General features: G+C 47.0%; 1 protein-coding gene across 6 annotated transcripts in view; it reads right to left on the bottom strand.

Moving 5' to 3' along the window:
- The window catches only part of LOC135508360 (myelin transcription factor 1-like protein), a 193,697-nt gene that overhangs the window by 62,373 nt on the left and 113,251 nt on the right, over positions 1 to 18,073 (bottom strand). The gene's annotated exons all lie outside the window — the stretch shown is intronic.

Below are 18,073 nucleotides of genomic sequence, written 5' to 3'. Positions count from 1 at the left end.
GTGAATGTTTTTGTTTGTGGCACCATAGAGAAAGTGAAATCAAAGTTGAGGAAACGGAGCTCTAATCATGCCCATAATCATTCACTATTGTGTAATTACATTCTAATTGCCATCCTTTGCTGGGTTAATAATTATAGGAGGCATGATGAGGATTTCTGAGACAAATAAAAATAATAATTACATCCCTGGGTTACCCTCTGAAAACAAATGGATAATTACGTCCCTGGGTTACCCTCTGAAAACAAATATATAATTACCTCCCTGGGTTACCCTCTGAAAACAAATAGATAATTACATCCCTGGGTTACCCTCTGAAAACAAATAGATAATTACCTCCCTGGGTTACCCTCCTGGGTTACCCTCTGAAAACAAATAGATAATTACATCCCTGGTTTACCCTCTGGATAATTACATCCCTGGGTTTCCCTCTGAAAACAAATAGATAATTACATCCCTGGGTTACCCTCTGAAAACAAATAGATAATTACATCTGTTACCCTCTGAAAACAAATAGATAATTACATCCCTGGGTTACCCTCTGAAAACAAATAGATAATTACATCCCTGGGTTACCCTCTGAAAACAAATTGATAATTCACTGGGTTACCCTCTGAAAACAAATAGATAATTACATCCCTGGGTTACCCTCTGAAAACAAATTGATAATTACATCCCTGGGTTACCCTCTGAAAACAAATAGATAATTACATACCCCTGAAAACAAATAGATAATTACATCCCTGGGTTACTCTGAAAACAAATTGATAATTACATCCCTCTGAAAACAAATTGATAATTAATTGAAAACATCCCTGATAATTACATCCCTGGGTTACCCTCTGAAAACAAATAGATAATTACATCCTCTGAAAACAAATAGATAATTACATCCCTGGGTTACCCTCTGAAAACAAATAGATAATTACATCTGAAAACCTGGGTTACCCTCTGAAAACAAATAGATAATTACAACCCTCTGAAAACAAATAGATAATTACATCCCTGGGTTACCCTCTGAAAACAAATAGATAATTACATCACTGGGTTACCCTCTGAAAACAAATTGATAATTACATCCCTGGGTTACCCTCTGAAAACAAATTGATAATTACATCCCTGGATTACCCTCTGAAAACAAATTGATAATTACATCCCTGGGTTACCCTCTGAAAACAAATAGATAATTACATCCCTGAAAACAAATAGGTTACCCTCTGAAAACAAATAGATAATTACATCCCTGGGTTATCCTCTGAAAACAAATAGATAAAAACAAATAGATAATTACATCCCTGGGATAATTACCCTGGGTTACCCTCTGAAAACAAATAGATCTCTGAAAACAAATAGATAATCTGAAAACAAATAGATAATTACATACATAATTCCCTGTTACCTCTGAAAACAAATTGATAATTACATCCCTGGGTTACCCTCTGAAAACAAATTGATAATTACATCCCTGGGTTACCCTCTGAAAACAAATTGATAATTACATCCCTGGGTTACCCTCTGAAAACAAATAGATAATTACATCCCTGGGTTACCCTCTGAAAACAAATTGATAATTACATCCCTGGATTACCCTCTGAAAACAAATAGATAATTACATCCCTGGGTTACCCTCTGAAAACAAATAGATAATTACATCCCTGGGTTACCCTCTGAAAACAAATAGATAATTACATCCCTGGGTTACCCTCTGAAAACAAATAGATAATTACATCCCTGGGTTACCCTCTGAAAACAAATTGATAATTATATCCCTGGGTTACCCTCTGAAAACAAATTGTTTATTTGTCTGACTCTGTTGTGGCGACTGCAACGAAACATGCAGCTGTACATGTTGTTGTAGTATGGTCATTGGGAAAACAGCATAATCAGAGGGATGCATTTACTGTATTCTCCTGTTCCCATTTACAGCAGAGGATACATTTGAACCTGATCATCTGATCATCTGTGTATTCACCCAGAATATTGATCATGGGAGCCTAATCCATTTCCCTTATAAAACCATGGGGAGTCTGGGGGCGATACAGGTCTGTGTATGAGTGCATTGATTTGCGCATGTGGCACCCAGTCGCCCTATCAAACAAACCACACGGACAGAGTCCCAATGAGACCAGTGCGACAACGTGTTCTGGGTGCCAAGCAGAGCAGTGTTCCATGCTGGTTGGTAACAGAGTCAGAAATACTTCAGGTATGCTTAGTTAGAGGCTACTGAGCTGTGAAATGTTCCTGATTCCCCTTCACACCAGCCCAGAGTGTTTATCCCTACTCACTCAGCCCAGAATAGGCCCTAATGTGAACAAATAGACAGCATTAGGTTGAAGGAGCGGAGGAGTGAAATTATATCAGCAGTTATTATAGTCGGTGGAGGCGTTCTGTTTTGGACGTTTCCAAGCGGATGTGGCACCTCTCGGAAGCCTCCTCCACTCAAGGTTAGGGGGGTGCTGCTAATACATGAGTCTCATTTCTTAAATTGGTGGAGAACTGAGTATTCTGACTCACTGCAACATGCTAACTGTGGACCTTTTACCAGTGTTTATTTGTTTCAGAATTGCAGAGCTGCATGATATATGATCTCTCTCTCCCTCTCTCTCTATCTGTCTCTCGTGCGCACACGCACACACACGCACGCACGCACACACACACACACACACACACACACACACACACACACACACACACACACACACACACACACACACACACACACACACACACACACACACACACACACACACACACACACACACACACACACACACACACACACACGCGGTTGTCCATCACTCAGCCAGCGTCGTGCTCAACTGGCAGACAGCCTCAGTCTCAGCAGGCCCAGGGATTACTTAATAGCCTGACCCCTGCACCCACACCCAGGGCCTCATTTCATTAATCTAAGACCACAAGGAAACTCATTCCCTGCCTGTCAGCCCTGTAGGCTCCTGTAGGTCCTGCACCTCTCCCCAGGGTGGGGGCGGTGGTGTGTGTGTGTGTGTGTGTGTGTGGGGGGGGGGGTCGCTGGGTACTGTGATCAATAGTGCTTGTGACCAAACATCTCAAAAGCACATTAAAATGTCACTCATCCTGGCCCACTCCAGAGCCCCTCCAAATAAATCAAGGGCTGGTCCCAGTAGGATACGTACCGCCAAGCAGCCAGCCTGGCAGGGAGGATAGGTGAGTGAGAGAGAGGGAAGTTGGGAAGGAGTGAAGGTGTCTAGCTGTTGAAATTCACTCTTCCCTCTACTCGTCTTCCATTGTATACCATTCTGTCTGCAGACTGGATGGCTTTTAGCGATGAGGCAGTCCTTGCAGTGCATCACCCAGATGGAGGGGCTGTATAGCTGTGCTTAATGTGCAACAGTCACTCCATGACAGCTATTCATGTATTTTCACCCGAATCACTTTACAATTCACAATCTCAGTGATACTGCTAATTGCATTGAAACACTCAAATGGATTAACGTTTAAAATCACTAGAAATTGTTTTTATCTGGCCAATAAAAAGGGGTCAATTACACCAGTTAGTATTTCCATTGTTACATAATGTTCCATTGTACTACTACTGCAAATATGTTTCAGTGGGTCCTAAAATCCTCCCTTACTGAAAGACGTCATTACAATATTTACCCGAAAACAACTTTATGCATGATCTTTATCCCACTAATGCAGGTCCTTTATCCCACTAATGCAGGTCCTTTATCCCACTAATTTGGAAAGTATTCAGACCACTCAACATTTTACACGTTGTGTTACGTTACAGCCTTATTCTAAAATTGATTAAACTGTCATAGTTTGCTTTGTATGTTTATATGTTTTGTTTGGTCAGGGTGTGATCTGAGTGGGCATTCTATGTTGTGTGTCTAGTTTGTCTGTTTCTGTGTTTGGCCTGATATGGTTCTCAATCAGAGACAGGTGTTAGTCATTGTCTCTGATTGGGAACCATATTTAGGTAGCCTGTTCGGTGTTGGGTTTGGTGGGTGATTGTCCTTTTGTCCTTAGGTCTGTCGTGTGCTAGTTTGCACCAGTATTAGGCTGTTTCGGTTTTTGTGTATTGTTTATTGTTTTTTCATATTGATTCGTGTTTATTTCTGTTTTATTAAACATGGATCGTAATAGACACGCCGCATTTTGGTCCGACTCTCTTTCACCTACAGAAAATTGTGACAGAATCACCCACCACAACAGGACCAAGCGGCGTGGTAATGGGCAGCAGCAGGAGCAGCGTAATAAGGACTTCTGGACTTGGGAAGAAATCCTCGACGGGAGAGGACCCTGGGCTAAACCAGGGGACGGTAGCCGCCCCAAGGTGCAGCTCAAAGAGGAAAGGACATGGGAGGACGAACTGGACGGTAAAGGACCCTGGGCACAGCCAGGAGAATATCACCGCCCCAAAGAAGAGCTGGAGGCGACGAAAGCAGAGAGGCGCTGGTATGAGGAGGCAGCACGGCGACGCGGATGGAAGCCCGAGAGTCAGCCCCAAAAATGTCTTGGGTGGGGGCTCACAGGGAGTAGGACGACGCTAGATAGGAGACCTATACCAACTTCCTGTGGATACCGGGGGGCTAGAGAGACCGGGCAGGCACCGTGTTATGCTGTGGTGCGCACGCACGGTGTCCCCAGTGCGGGTGCATAGCCCGGTGCGGTACATTCCAGCTCCGCGTATCGGCCGGGCTAGAGTAAGCGTCGAGCCAAATGCCATGAAGCCGGCTCTACACATCTGGTCTCCAGTGCGTCTCCTTGGGCCGGCTTACATGGCACCAGCCTTGCGCACGGTGTCCCCGGTTCGCCTGCATAGCCCAGTGCGGGCTATTCCACCTCGCCGCACTGGCAGAGCGACCGTGAGTATTCAACCAGGTAAGGTTGGGCAGGCTCGGTGCTCAAGAGCTCCAGTGCGCCTGCACGGTCCGGTCTACCCAGTACTACCTCCACGCACCAGCCCTCCGGTGGCAGCTACCCGCACCAGGCTTCCTGTGCGTGTCCTTGGCCCAGTACCACCAGTGCCAGCACCACGCATCAGGCCTACAGTGCGCCTCGCCTCTCCAGCGCTGCCAGAGCCTTCCTCCTCTCCTGCGCTGCCGGAGTCTCCCGCCTTTTTAGCGCTGCCAGAGCCTTCCTCCTCTACAGCGCTGCTGGAGTCTCCCGCCTGTTTAGCGCTGCCAGAGCCTTCCTCCTCTACAGCGCTGCTGGAGTCTCCTGCCTGTTCAGCGCAGCCAGAGCTGCCAGTCTGCATGGAGCAGCCAGAGCTGCCAGTCTGCATGGAGCTACCAGAACTGCCAGTCTGCATGGAGCAGCCAGAGCTGCCAGTGTGCATGGAGCAGACAGAGCTGCCAGTCTGCATGGAGCAGCCAGAGCCGGCAGGAGTTGTCAGTCTGCAAGGAGCTGCCAGTCTGCAAGGAGCTGCCAGTCTGCAAGGAGCTGCCAGAGCTGCCAGTCTGCATGGAGCAGCAGAGCTGCCAGTCTGCAAGAAGCCGCTAGAGCTCCCAGTCCGCAAGAAGCCGCCAGAGCTGCCAGTCTGCAAGAAGCCGCCAGAGCTGCCAGTCTGCATGGAGCAGCCAGAGCCGTCAGTCAGAAAGGAGCAGCCAGAGCCGTCAGTCAGCATGGAGCAGCCAGAGCCGCCAGTCAGCATGGAGCAGCCAGAGCTGCCAGTCAGCATGGAGCAACCAGAGCCGTCAGTCTGCCAGGATCCGCCAGTCAGCCAGACTCTTCCAGATCCGCCAGTCAGCCAGACTCTTCCAGATCTGCCAGTCAGCCAGGATCTGCCAGAACCGCCAGTCAGCCAGACTCTTCCAGATCCGCCAGTCAGCCAGGATCTGCCAGGACCGCCAGCCAGCCAGGATCTGCCAGAGCTTTCCTCCTCTCCTGTGCTGCCGGAGCCTCCCGCCTGTCCGGCGCTGCCGGAGTCTGAAGAGCCCCTCTGTCTCGAGCTGCCCCTCTGTCCCGAGCTGCCCCTCTGTCCCGAGCTGCCCCTCAGTCCAGTGGGGTTATGTAGTAGGGTCACCGTAGTTAGGAGGCCAAGGAAGCGGACAAGGTGGTGGACAAAGACTATGGTGAAGTGGGGGCCACGTCCAGACAGATGCCCACCCAGACCCTCCCCAATAGGTTGAGGTTTTGCGGCCGGAGTCCGCACCTTGGGGGGGGGTACTGTCACACCCTGACCATAATTTGCTTTGTATGTTTATAGGTTTTGTTTGGTCAGGGTATGATCTGAGTGGGCATTCTACGTTGTGTGTCTAGTTTGTCTGTTTCTGTGTTTGGACTGATATTGTTCTCAATCAGAGGCAGGTGTTAGTCATTGTCTCTGATTGGGAACCATATTTAGGTAGCCTGTTTGGTGTTGGGTTTGGTGGGTGATTGTCCTTTTGTCCTTAGGTCTGTCGTGTGCTAGTTTGCACCAGTATTAGGCTGTTTCGGTTTTTGTGTATTGTTTATTGTTTTTTCATATTGATTCGTGTTTATTTCTGTTTTATTAAACATGGATCGTAATAGACACGCCGCATTTTGGTCCGACTCTCTTTCACCTACAGAAATTCGTGACATAAACAAAACATGTTTCTCATCAATCTACACACAATACCCCACAAAGACGGTCATATTTACATATATATATATATATATATATATAAAAACTGAAAAATATCTTATCTACATAAGTATTCAGACCCTTTGCTATGAGACTCGAAATTGAGCTCAGGTGCATCCTGTTTCTATTGATCATCCATAGTGCATGTCAGAGCAAAAACAGTGCATGTCAGACAGTGCATGTCAGAGCAAAAAACAAGCCATGAGGTTGACGGAATTGTCCTGAGAGTTCCGAGACAGGGTTGTGTCGAGACACAGGTCTGGAGAAGGGTACCAAAAAATAAGAACACAGTGGCCTCCATCATTCTTAAGGGGAAGAAGTTTGGAACCACCAAGACTCTTTCTAGAGCTGGCAGCCCGGCCAAACTGAGCAATCGGGGGAGAAGGGTCTTGGTCAGGGAGCTGACCAATAACCCGATGGTCACTCTGACAGAACTCCAGAAGGACAACCATCTCTGCAGCACTCCACCAATCAGGCCTTTATGGTAGAGTGGCCAGACGGAAGCGACTCCTCAGTAAAAGGCACATGACAGCCAAATTGGAGTTTCAGGACTCTCAGACCATGAGAACTATGATTCTCAGGTCTGATGAAACCAAGATTTAACTCTTTGGCCTGAAGGCCCAGCGTCACGTCTGAAGGAAACCTGGCACCATCCCTACGGTGAAGCATGGTGGTGGCAGTATCATTCTGTGGGGATGTTTTTCAGCGGGAGACACTGGGAGACTAGTCAGGATGGCAGGTAGCTTAGCGGTTAGAGCGTTGGGCCAATAACCGAAAGGTTGCTAGATGGAAGAACTGGGGCATTTTTAGCTCCCAGGAATTGTGTACAGATCCTTGTGACATAGGGTTGTGCATTATCATTCTGAAACATGAGGTGATGGCTGCGTATTAATGGAACGACAATGGGCCTCAGGATTTCATCACAGTATCTCTATGCATTCAAATTGCCATCGACAAAATGCAATTTAGTTCATTGTCGGTAGCTTATGCCTGCCCATACCATAACCCTACTGCCACCATGGGGCACCCTGTTCACAAAGTTGACATCAGCAAACCACTCGCCCACATGACGCCACACACTTCATCTGCGGTTGTGAAGCCGGGTTGGACGTACTCTCTCTAAAACAACGTTATGGTAAGGCTTATGGTAGAGAAATTAACATTACATTCTCTGGCAACAGCTCTGGTGGACATTCCTGCAGTCAGCATTCCAATTGTACACTCCTTCAAAACTTGAGACATCTGTGGCATTGTGTTGTGTTACAAAACTGCAGCAGCCTTTTACTGTCCCCAAGCACAAGGTGCACCTGTGTAATGATCATGCTGTTTAATCAGCTTCTTGATGCCACACTTGTCAGGTGGATGATTATCTTGGCTACAGGTAAATGCCCACTAACAGGGATGTAAACACATTTTTTCTCAAAATTTGAGAGAAATATTTTTTGTGTGCTTATGGAACATTTCTGGGCTGTTTTATTTCAGTTCATGAAACACGGGACCAACAGTTTACATGTTGCCTACATACTTTTGCTCAATGTAAAATGATACAAATGACTTTGCTCATGATGCAACAACAGCCTGTAACAACAGCCTGAGTGCACCGGCCTTGAAACAACGATACAGAGCTACTCTATGTATTATCTGAGCGGCGCTGGTGCTAATAAGTCAAAATTCCATCTCCAAAAAATGATCAATATGAGGAGAAGTCTCCCGGCACACCTAGGAGTTCCTCAAGCCACACCAGTGTGCCGCACACAGCACACCGGTTGACAACCAGTGCTTGGTGTAGCCTACTACTCTTGCTGTGAGGTTGCTGTGACACACACGTCAGCATCCTGCAATACTCAGCTTTCTCATAGCAAGTCCTTTCCACATCTCAACCATCTAACCCCTGCTACCATGACTACATCCTTCAGACTGCACCCTGGAATTAACATTCCACAGGTAAATATTAAGTGCCATTTAAATAAAGAAATACTGCTGGCGTCAGGAGAGGAGGACAGAAAGTGTTTGTCTTTTGTCTTTTCTTCACCAGGAAGTAGAGTCGTCTTCAATAGGTGTGTTTGGTATGAAAGGCAGCTATCGAAGGAAAATTCACCCTTGTGTAACAGAAAAGCCACTTCAGGTTTGTATTGTATTTTTAAAGAGATAATTCTGGATGAAATGCATTCAACTAAAGGGGAACAAGTGGTCAGTCAAGTAACACTGTGCATGTTAAGGAAAGCACATTTTGAGAGCTCAGAATCATGAGTATGATTACCTCTGTCTTTGTGTGGTTGTGTGTGTGTCTGTGTTTGTGTATGTGTGTGTCTGTGTTTGTGTATGTGTGTCTCTGTATCTGTGTCCATGTGTGCACTTACATGCATGTGTACTTACATGCGTGTGTATATGTGTATGCGTGAATGCTTCCGGCGCGTGTGTGTGTGCGTGTGTGTGCGTGTGTGTGTATATGTAATCCCAGGCAGGTGACAGTGAGGGTTACACAACAGCTTCATTAGCAGTCATATTAAAGCCTGTTCACAGCGAGGGATGAAGCTTTGTCCAGTCATAAGCATTATGTGCTATTTGTCTCCCTGACACTGGGATGAGACTACTGCTGCACTTCGTGACTTTCACTCTTCACTCTTAGAAAAAAAGGTGCTATCTAGAACCTAAAAGGAACTACTTTTGGTTCCAAGAACACTTTTCTACCTGAAAAGAAAAAGGGTTCTACCTGTAACCAAAATGGGTATTGCTATGGGGACAGCCGAAGAACCCCTTTGGAACCTTTTTGTCTAAGTGTTGATTACTTTATATCTCCCCTGCCTCTCTCTCACTTTCTCTCTCGCTCTCTCTTTCTCTCTCACTCTCTCTTTCTCAATCTCTCTCTTTCTCACTCTCACCATCTCCCTGTCTTTCTCTCTCCCTCTCCATCCCTTACACCCCATTCTCACTCACTCTTCACCTCTCTCTCTCACTTCTTGCCACCATCCTCTCTCTTTATACCTAAATTGTCTCCTTTTCTACCTCATCCCCTGTCTGCCTAGAGAGAGAGAAAGAGAGAGCTGTTAGAGGAGTTCCGTGCACCTCTCGATGTGTCCCTATCTAACAGGAGCTATTGGCACGCTTGGCAGAGCGCCATCTCCATGGTGATATCCTCCGGAAATCCAACAGGGATTTGCCATCCTCGCAGACAATAGCAAGTCAGGGAGAGATATATAGAAAGAGAGAGATATATATAGGGGGGGGGGGGTCAGTGGAGAAAAGGAGAGATTGGGAGAGGAGAGTTGGAGAGAGAATGGAAGGGGGAGAAAGACAGAGGGAGAGAGATACTGTAGATAGAGAGAAAGAGAGAGACAGAGAGGTAAGGCGGTGAGAAGGAGAGAGAATGGAAGGGAGAGAAGGACAGAGAGAGAGAGGGAGAGAGAGAGAGAGCAAGAGAGAGACGAGTGTGAGAGGGAGAGAGAGAGAGCAATAGACAGTAAGATAGAGAAAGAGAGGGGGAGAGGAAAGAGGGGTAGAGGGTGAATGAGAGTCAGAGAGAGGGGGAGAAGAGAACAAAAGCTGTGTGGTTCTGAGGGAGGGGAGGCTCAGGCAGCCACTGCAATTTGGGTGTATTCTGTGTGCTCTAATTGTGGATTTTATACTGGATAATACAACACACACTATGGTATAGTTTGTACACACAGCCAACACAGAGATGGCATTGTAAAACATCAAGTCCCTGTTGTGATTCATTGTAGTGTGATGGCTGTAACGGGAGACAGTCAATGCAGTAGAGCCATTGGATTCAAACCCATGCAGACAAACACATACCCAGCACCAACTCACATCATCAACTCAGGCTGCCAGGCAGCTCCAGTCTCTTCCTCTGTCTCAGCCCCGTACCCAGCCTTATCTTCATCCCCAGACTTTTCCTCTGCCTCAGCCCAGTACCCAGCCTCTTCTTCAGCCCCAGGCTTTTCCTCTGCCTCAGCCGCGTACCCAGCCTCTTCTTCAGCCCCAGACTTTTCCTCTGCCTCAGCCCAGTATCCAGCCTCTTCTTCAGCCTGTCTCTTCCTCAGCCCCCTACTCACCTCTTCTTCAGCCCCAGACTTTTCCTCTGCCTCAGCCCAGTATCCAGCCTCTTCTTCAGCCTGTCTCTTCCTCAGCCCCCTACTCACCTCTTCTTCAGCCCCAGGCTTTTCCTCTGCCTCAGCCCAGTACCCAGCCTCTTCTTCAGCCCCAGGCTTTTCCTCTGCCTCAGCCGCGTACCCAGCCTCTTCTTCAGCCCCAGACTTTTCCTCTGCCTCAGCCCAGTATCCAGCCTCTTCTTCAGCCTGTCTCTTCCTCAGCCCCCTACTCACCTCTTCTTCAGCCCCAGGCTTTTCCTCTGCCTCAGCCCAGTACCCAGCCTCTTCTTCAGCCCGTCTCTTCCTCAGCCCCCTACTCACCTCTCCTTCAGCACCATTACTTTCCCCATGTCCATCAACTTACCCCTGCCCTTACCCCTGCACTTTCCCTAGCCCCAGCCCTCATATTTTACCCTACCTTTGGCGCAGCCCCTGACCTTGCCCCAAAACCATCCCCCTGCACCTCCCCCAGCCCCCTTCCCTTGCCCCAGCCCCTAGTCCCCTGCCCTTTCCCTAACTCAGCCCCCTTCCCTTGCCCCATACCCATACCTAGCCCCCTGCCCTTACCCCTGCACATTCCCCAGTCCCAACCCCTTCATTTTCCCCTTCCCTTGCCCCATACCCATACCCAGCCCCCTGCCCTTACCCCTGCACATTCTCCAGTCCCAACCCCTTCATTTTCCCCTTCCCTTGCCCCATACCAATACCCAGCCCCCTGCCCTTACCCCTGCACATTACCCAGCCTCCTTCCCTTGCCCCAGCCCCTAGTCCCCTTCCCTTGCCCCATACCCATACCCAGCCCCTTGCCCTTACCCCTGCACATTACCCAGCCTCCTTCCCTTCCCTTGCCCCAGCCCCTAGTCCCCTTCCCTTGCCCCATACCCATACCCAGCCCCTTGCCCTTACCCCTGCACATTCCCCAGCCTCCTTCCCTTGCCCCAGCCCCTAGTCCCCTTCCCTTGCCCCATACCCATACCCAGCCCTGCCCTTACCCCTGCACATTCCCCAGTCCCAACCCCATCATTTTCCCCTTCCCTTGCCCCATAGTCCCCTTACCCTACCCAGCCCTGCCCTTACCCCCCATACCCATATTTTCCCCCCCCCTGCCCTTACCCCTGCACATTCTCCAGTCCCAACCCCTTCATTTTGCCCCCCCTTCCCCTGCCCTTTCCATTCCCCAGTCCCACCCCTTCCCCTTCCCTTGCCCATATACCCATACCCATACCCTTGCCCCATACCCATACCCAGCCCCCTGCCCTTACCCCTGCACATTCTCCAGTCACAACCCCTTCATTTTCCCCTCCCCTTGCCTCATACCCATACCCAGCCCCCTGCCCTTACCCCTGCACATTCCCCAGCCTCCTTCCCTTGCCCCAGTCCATACCCAGCCCCCTGCCCTTACCCCTGCACATTCTCCAGCTTCCTTCCCTTCCCTTGTCCCAGCCCCTAGTCCCCTTCCCTTGCCCCATACCCATACCCAGCCCAGCCCTTACCCCTGCACATTCCCCAGTCCCAACCCCTTCATTTCCCCCTTCCCTTTCTCCAGCCGCCTGCCCCTCCTCCAAAACCAGCCCCCTGCCCCTTCCCTTGCCCCAGAAGCAGCCCCCTTCCCTTGCCCCATACCTAGCCCTTACCCCTTCCCTTACCCCTGCAATTGCCCTTCCCCCCAGCCCCCTTCATTTGCCCCTACCACTACCATGGTATACAAAAATATACCATGGTAGTGCAGTGAAAAACATGCCATGGTACTAGTGCAAAAACCAAAAAAACATGATACCACCATGGTAGTTTTTTCATCTTTTATCACTACCATGGCATGAAAATACCATGGTATTTGCACCAGTGCCATGGTATTTTCATGCCATGGTAGTGATAAAAGAAAACCTTTTATTTTATTTTATTGTACTTGCTACCATGGTACAAAAATGAACCATGGTAGTACAATGAATAAAAAACATGGTTTTGTACTGGCAGCATGTAGTGAAACAAGAAAGCAGGGTTGTTGTTTACAATGTATTATATTGGACTGTGTCTCACCGGACCATCCTAAAAAACGTAGTAATTTTTGGTACTCTGGTACTCACATAATGCAACATTGACTACTTGCTTTGCAATGGAAAAGCGTAGGCCTAGTACTCTCTTAAACATTTTAGCTCATAGTGAAAAACCACAACACACATGGTCTTAAACCTGGATAGGGTATGGTGAGAAGAATGAAGGGAGTCTGAAACTTTGAAGATTTAAAATAGTTAGTTTGTTTTGTGCTTCTCTCTTCAATTCACTGTCTCTCACTCATCTGACTTGGCTATACAATTCTAAAAAGCCAACATACTAAAAAAAACTATTTGTGAAAAGGTATTAATTATCATCTTATCTCAGATACATGTGTATCGTGTAACTCTCAACATATCACAAAAAACAGCAAGTTACAATGTATCCTTTTGTTTACAATGTGTGAACGTTAGTTGGTCCTGTCGCCATGACAACAACAGGCTAGCTTGACTCAAGCTAACTTTAGCCAACAGCAGCTTCTAACGGACTTTTATAAATGAATTTAACTAACAAAACGTCATCAAAAATAACAACAATTATAAAATAATACTCTGCTAGATTTGGTGTTTCATATCCTATGCTGTATATTTCGCTCACTGTGATGTTAACATTTAAAATATTTTGTTAGCTTGGCTCTCTCATTCAATTGAACAGGCAGGTGAGAGCCACTCTTTCTTTTTGAGATTATAAACACCTTGATTATAAATACTGGAAATTATTACAAAATGCCAAAGATTAGGCTACCATATATCTCACATTTTCCCACATTTCAGGTTGGCAACACAGGGAAACCAAACATGAGCAAAAAACAGTACTATTAATACAGAAAGGATTACTCCTTTTTGCAGCAACTATTACAATTATCTTTGATGTTAGAGACAAACTAGGACAAACAATAGTAGTCTGCCTCTGACTTTATCAGAAACTTGCCCATACTGGTATATAAATTCACCAATATAATACCAACCAACCTCTTTTGACCTTGGGGGGGGGGGGGGGGGGTTATTTATTTAATGCATTAAATTAATAAAGATGGTAGAGCATGGCACTTGCAACTTCAGGGTTGTGGGTTCGATTCCCATGGGGGACCAGTATGAAAATGTATGCACTCACTCTGCTAAAGGACTAAATTGTAAAATGTAATTATACTGCCATTGTACTATGGAAACGCACAATAAATAAAGGTAATTATTAATAACTGGTATAATTTATCATAACTGTGTGTTACCATGATAGAATGTATAATGCAGTTTAAAACAATGGTATTTCTATGATCCACATCTATACCATGGTATTATTTAGGTGCATGGCAGTACCATCATACTTCAAAGCTAAAACCATGGTACACTACATGGCCAAAAGTATGTGGACACCTGCTCATCGAACATCTCATTCCAAATCATGGGCATTAATATGGAGTTGGTCCCCCCTTTGCTGCTATAACATCCTTCACTCTTCTGGGAAGGCTTTCCACTAGATGTTGAAACATTGCTGCGGGGCACTTGCTTCCATTCAGCCACAGGAGCTTTAGTGAGGCCAGGCACTGATGTTGGGCTATTCGAATTCATCTCAAAGGTGTTTGATGGGGTTGACAAACCATTTCTGTATGGACCTCACTTTGTGCATGGGGACATTGTTATGCTGAAACAGGAAAGGGCTTTCCCCAAACTATTGCCATAAAGATGGAAGCACAGTATTGTCTAATATGTCATTGTATGTTGTAGCATTGAGATTTCCCTTCACTGGAACTAAGGGGCCGAGCCAGAACCATTAAAAACAGCTCCAGAACATTATTCTTCCTCCACCAAACTTTACAGTTGGCACTATGCATTCAGGCAGGTAGCGTTCTCCTGGCATCCGCCAAATCCAGATTAGTCTTTCAGACTGCCAAATGGTGAAGCGTGATTTGTCACTGTGACATCGGGTGGTGTAGGTATCCTGCGCCTTCTTCACAACGCTGTCTGTGTGGGTGGACCAATTCAGTTTGTCCGTGCTGTGTACGCCGAGGAACTTAAAACGTACTACCCTCTCCACTACTGTCCTGTCGATGTGGATAGGGGGGTGCTCCCTCTGCTGTTTCCTGAAGTCCACAATAATCTCCTATGTTTTGTTGACATTGAGTGTGAGGTTATTTTCCTGACACCACACTCCGAGGGCCCTCACCTCCTCCCTGTAGACCGTCTCGTTGTTGTTGGTAATCAAGCCTACCACTGTAGTGTCGTCCGCAAACTTGATGATTGAGTTGGAGGCGTGCATGGCCACGCAGTCGTGGGTGAACAGGGAGTACAGGAGAGAGCTCAGAACACACCTTTGTTGAGGATCAGCGGGGTAGAGATGTTGTTACCTACCCTCACCACCTGGGGGGTGGCCCGTCAGGAAGTCCAGTACCCAGTTGCACAGGACCGGGTCGAGACCCAGGGTGTCGAGCTTGATGACGAGTTTGGAGGGTACTATGGTGTTAAATACTGAGCTGTAGTCGATGAACAGCATTCTCACATAGGTATTCCTCTTGTCCAAATGGGTTAGGGCGGTGTGCAGTGTGGTTGCGATTGCTTCGTCTGTGGACCTATTGGGGCGGTACGCAAATTGGAGTGGGTCTAGGGTGTCAGGTAGGGTGGGTGTGATATGGTCCTTGACTAGTCTCTCAAAGCACTTCATGATGACGTAAGTGAGCGCTACGGGGCAGTAGTCGTTTAGCTCAGTTACCTTAGCTTTCTTGGGAACAGGAACAATGGTGGCCCTCTTGAAGCATGTGGGAACAGCAGACTGGGATAAGGTAGGATTGAATATGTTCATAAACACACCAGCCAGCTGGTCTGCGCATGCTCTGAGGACGGGGCTGGGGATGCCGTCTGGGCCTGCAGCCTTGCAAGGGTTAACACCTTTAAATATTTTACTCACGTCGGTTGCAGTGAAGGAGAGTCCGCAGGTTTTGGTAGTGGGCCGTGTCAGTGGCACTGTACTGTCCTAAAAGCGAGCAAAGAAGTTATTTAGTCTGGCTGGGAGCAAGACATCCTGGTCCGTGACGGGGCTGGTTTTATTTTTGTAATCCGTGATTGACTGTAGACCCTGCCACATACCTCTTGTGTCTGAGATGTTGAATTGCAACTCTACTTTGTCTCTGTACTGACGCTTAGCTTGTTTGATTGCCTTGCGGAGGGAATAGCTACACTGTTTGTATTCGGTCATGTTTTTGGTCACCTTGCCCTGGTTAAAAGCAGTGGTTCATGCTTTCAGTTTCGCGCGAATGCTGCCATCAGTCCATGGTTTCTGGTTTGGGAATGTTTTAATCGTTGCCGTGGGTATGACATCGCCGATGCACTTTCTAATGAACTCGCTCACCGAATCAGCGTATTCCTCAATGTTGTTGTTTGACGCAATGCGGAACATATCCCAATCCACGTGATCGAAGCAGCCTTGAAGCGTGCAATCAGATTGGTCGGACCAGCGTTTAACAGACCTGAGCGCGGGAGCTTCTTGTTTTAGTTTCTGTCTGTAGGCTGGAAGCAACAAAATGGAGTCGTGGTCAGCTTTTCCGAAAGGAGGGAGGGGGAGGGCCTTATATGCGTCGCGGAAGTTAGAATAACAATGATCCAGGGATTTACCAGCCCTGGTTGCACAATTGATATGCTGATAGAATTTAGGGAGTCTTTTTTTCAGATTAGCCTTGTTAAAATCCCCAGCTACAATGAAAGCAGCCTCAGGATATGTGGTTTCCAGTTTACATAGAGTCACATAAAGTTTGTTCAGGGCCAACGATGTGTCTGCTTGGGGGGAATATATACGGCTGTGATTATAATTGAAGAGAATTCCCTTGGTAGAGTCCAATGATGGCGAGATTTACACCACTCCAGCCGACACTTGGCAATGCACATGGTTATCTTAGGCTTGTGTGCGGCTGCTCAGCCATGGAAACCAATTTTATGAAGCTCCCGACTAACAGTTTTTGTGCTGAGATTGCTTCCAGAGGCAGTTTGGAACTCGGTAGTAAAACTCATAATTTGGCAGTCCCTTTCTGTGAGCTTGTTTGGCCAACCACTTTGCAGCTGAGCTGTTGTTGCTCCTAGACGTTTCCAATTCACAATAACAGCACTTACAGTTGACCGTGGCAGCTGTAGAAATTTGACGAACTGTCTTGTTGGAAAAGTGTCTTCCTATGACGGTGCCACTTTGAAAGTTACTGAGCTCTTCAGTGTCCACATACTTTTCCATGATTCAGACTATACCATGGTATAAGTGAAGTACCATAGTAGTACCATGTTACATTTTTGTAAGGGTCCTCTCCACTCACATAATTACTTCAAACAATCACATTAGCGTAGTGAGAGACACATCTTGGATGAGGTTTAGCCCTCCTACTCTGCACTATCCATCTGTGTTAGCTACACTGGATATGTTGCGTTAGACAGTTCACTGCCATAATAGAGTTCAAACTCCATAAATGTTTTTAAAAGTTAGTTTGAGATATGGTTCTAACGTGAACAGAGATGGCAGTAATAGTCACCATAGCTCAAGAATATCAGCACAAAAAAACATGAGAGAAAAAATACCTAAAGTATCATTAGCTCACCATGATAGCACAGAAAATGTGTCATGTGCCATCTGAAATAATAATAATAATTAAACATACTAAAAAACATGTTTTATCTTTCCTGCAGCAACACTAGCACTTGTCTATTCTCACTAGCACTGACTGCTGATAGCTGCTTTACTGAGGTAAGAATGTACTTACTATGATTGTGATAGGTGGTCGTTCCACCTAGCTATTTTAAGTTGAATGCACTAACTGCAAGTCACTCTGGTTAAATTACTAAAATGGAAATGTAAACTGGTGTACATCAAGTTCTCTCCCTAATATCCATCTCTGCTTTCACCCCCCAGCATATTGCCCAGCTGCTGTGTTTCTGTCCTGTTCTGTTGGCTTGTCACACCTAATCATCCCCAGCTTCCAACTAGCTCATTCATCCCCCTCCTCTCCCCTGTAACTATTCCGCAGGTTGTTGCTGTACGTTAGAATGTGTTCTCAGCCAAATTACCTGGTAAATAAGGGTTAAATAAAATAAATAAAGTCTACTGGGCCTGGTACATTTCCCCAACAGAGACAGTGGAGGACACTTGACATTTATGTAATTTAGCTGGTAGCCGTGCGGAGGGATGGGCAGGCTAGGGGGCTGCTGCTAGTGGGAGGGGGGTATGGAGGGTGAGAGGTCAGGATGTACCCAGCCCAGAAGAGATGGAGAGCCCTAAGCGTCTGGCTGCCCTTGCTGTCTTGCTCCTCATCACACATCCCCCTGGCACAATGCTGGGCCCTGGGCTCGCTACACATGATCTGTCATTTCCT

The sequence above is a fragment of the Oncorhynchus masou genome, chromosome 21 (assembly GCF_036934945.1).
Source record: "Oncorhynchus masou masou isolate Uvic2021 chromosome 21, UVic_Omas_1.1, whole genome shotgun sequence".
In the NCBI taxonomy this organism is placed as follows: domain Eukaryota; kingdom Metazoa; phylum Chordata; class Actinopteri; order Salmoniformes; family Salmonidae; genus Oncorhynchus; species Oncorhynchus masou.
This window is presented reverse-complemented; position numbering and strand designations above follow the sequence as displayed.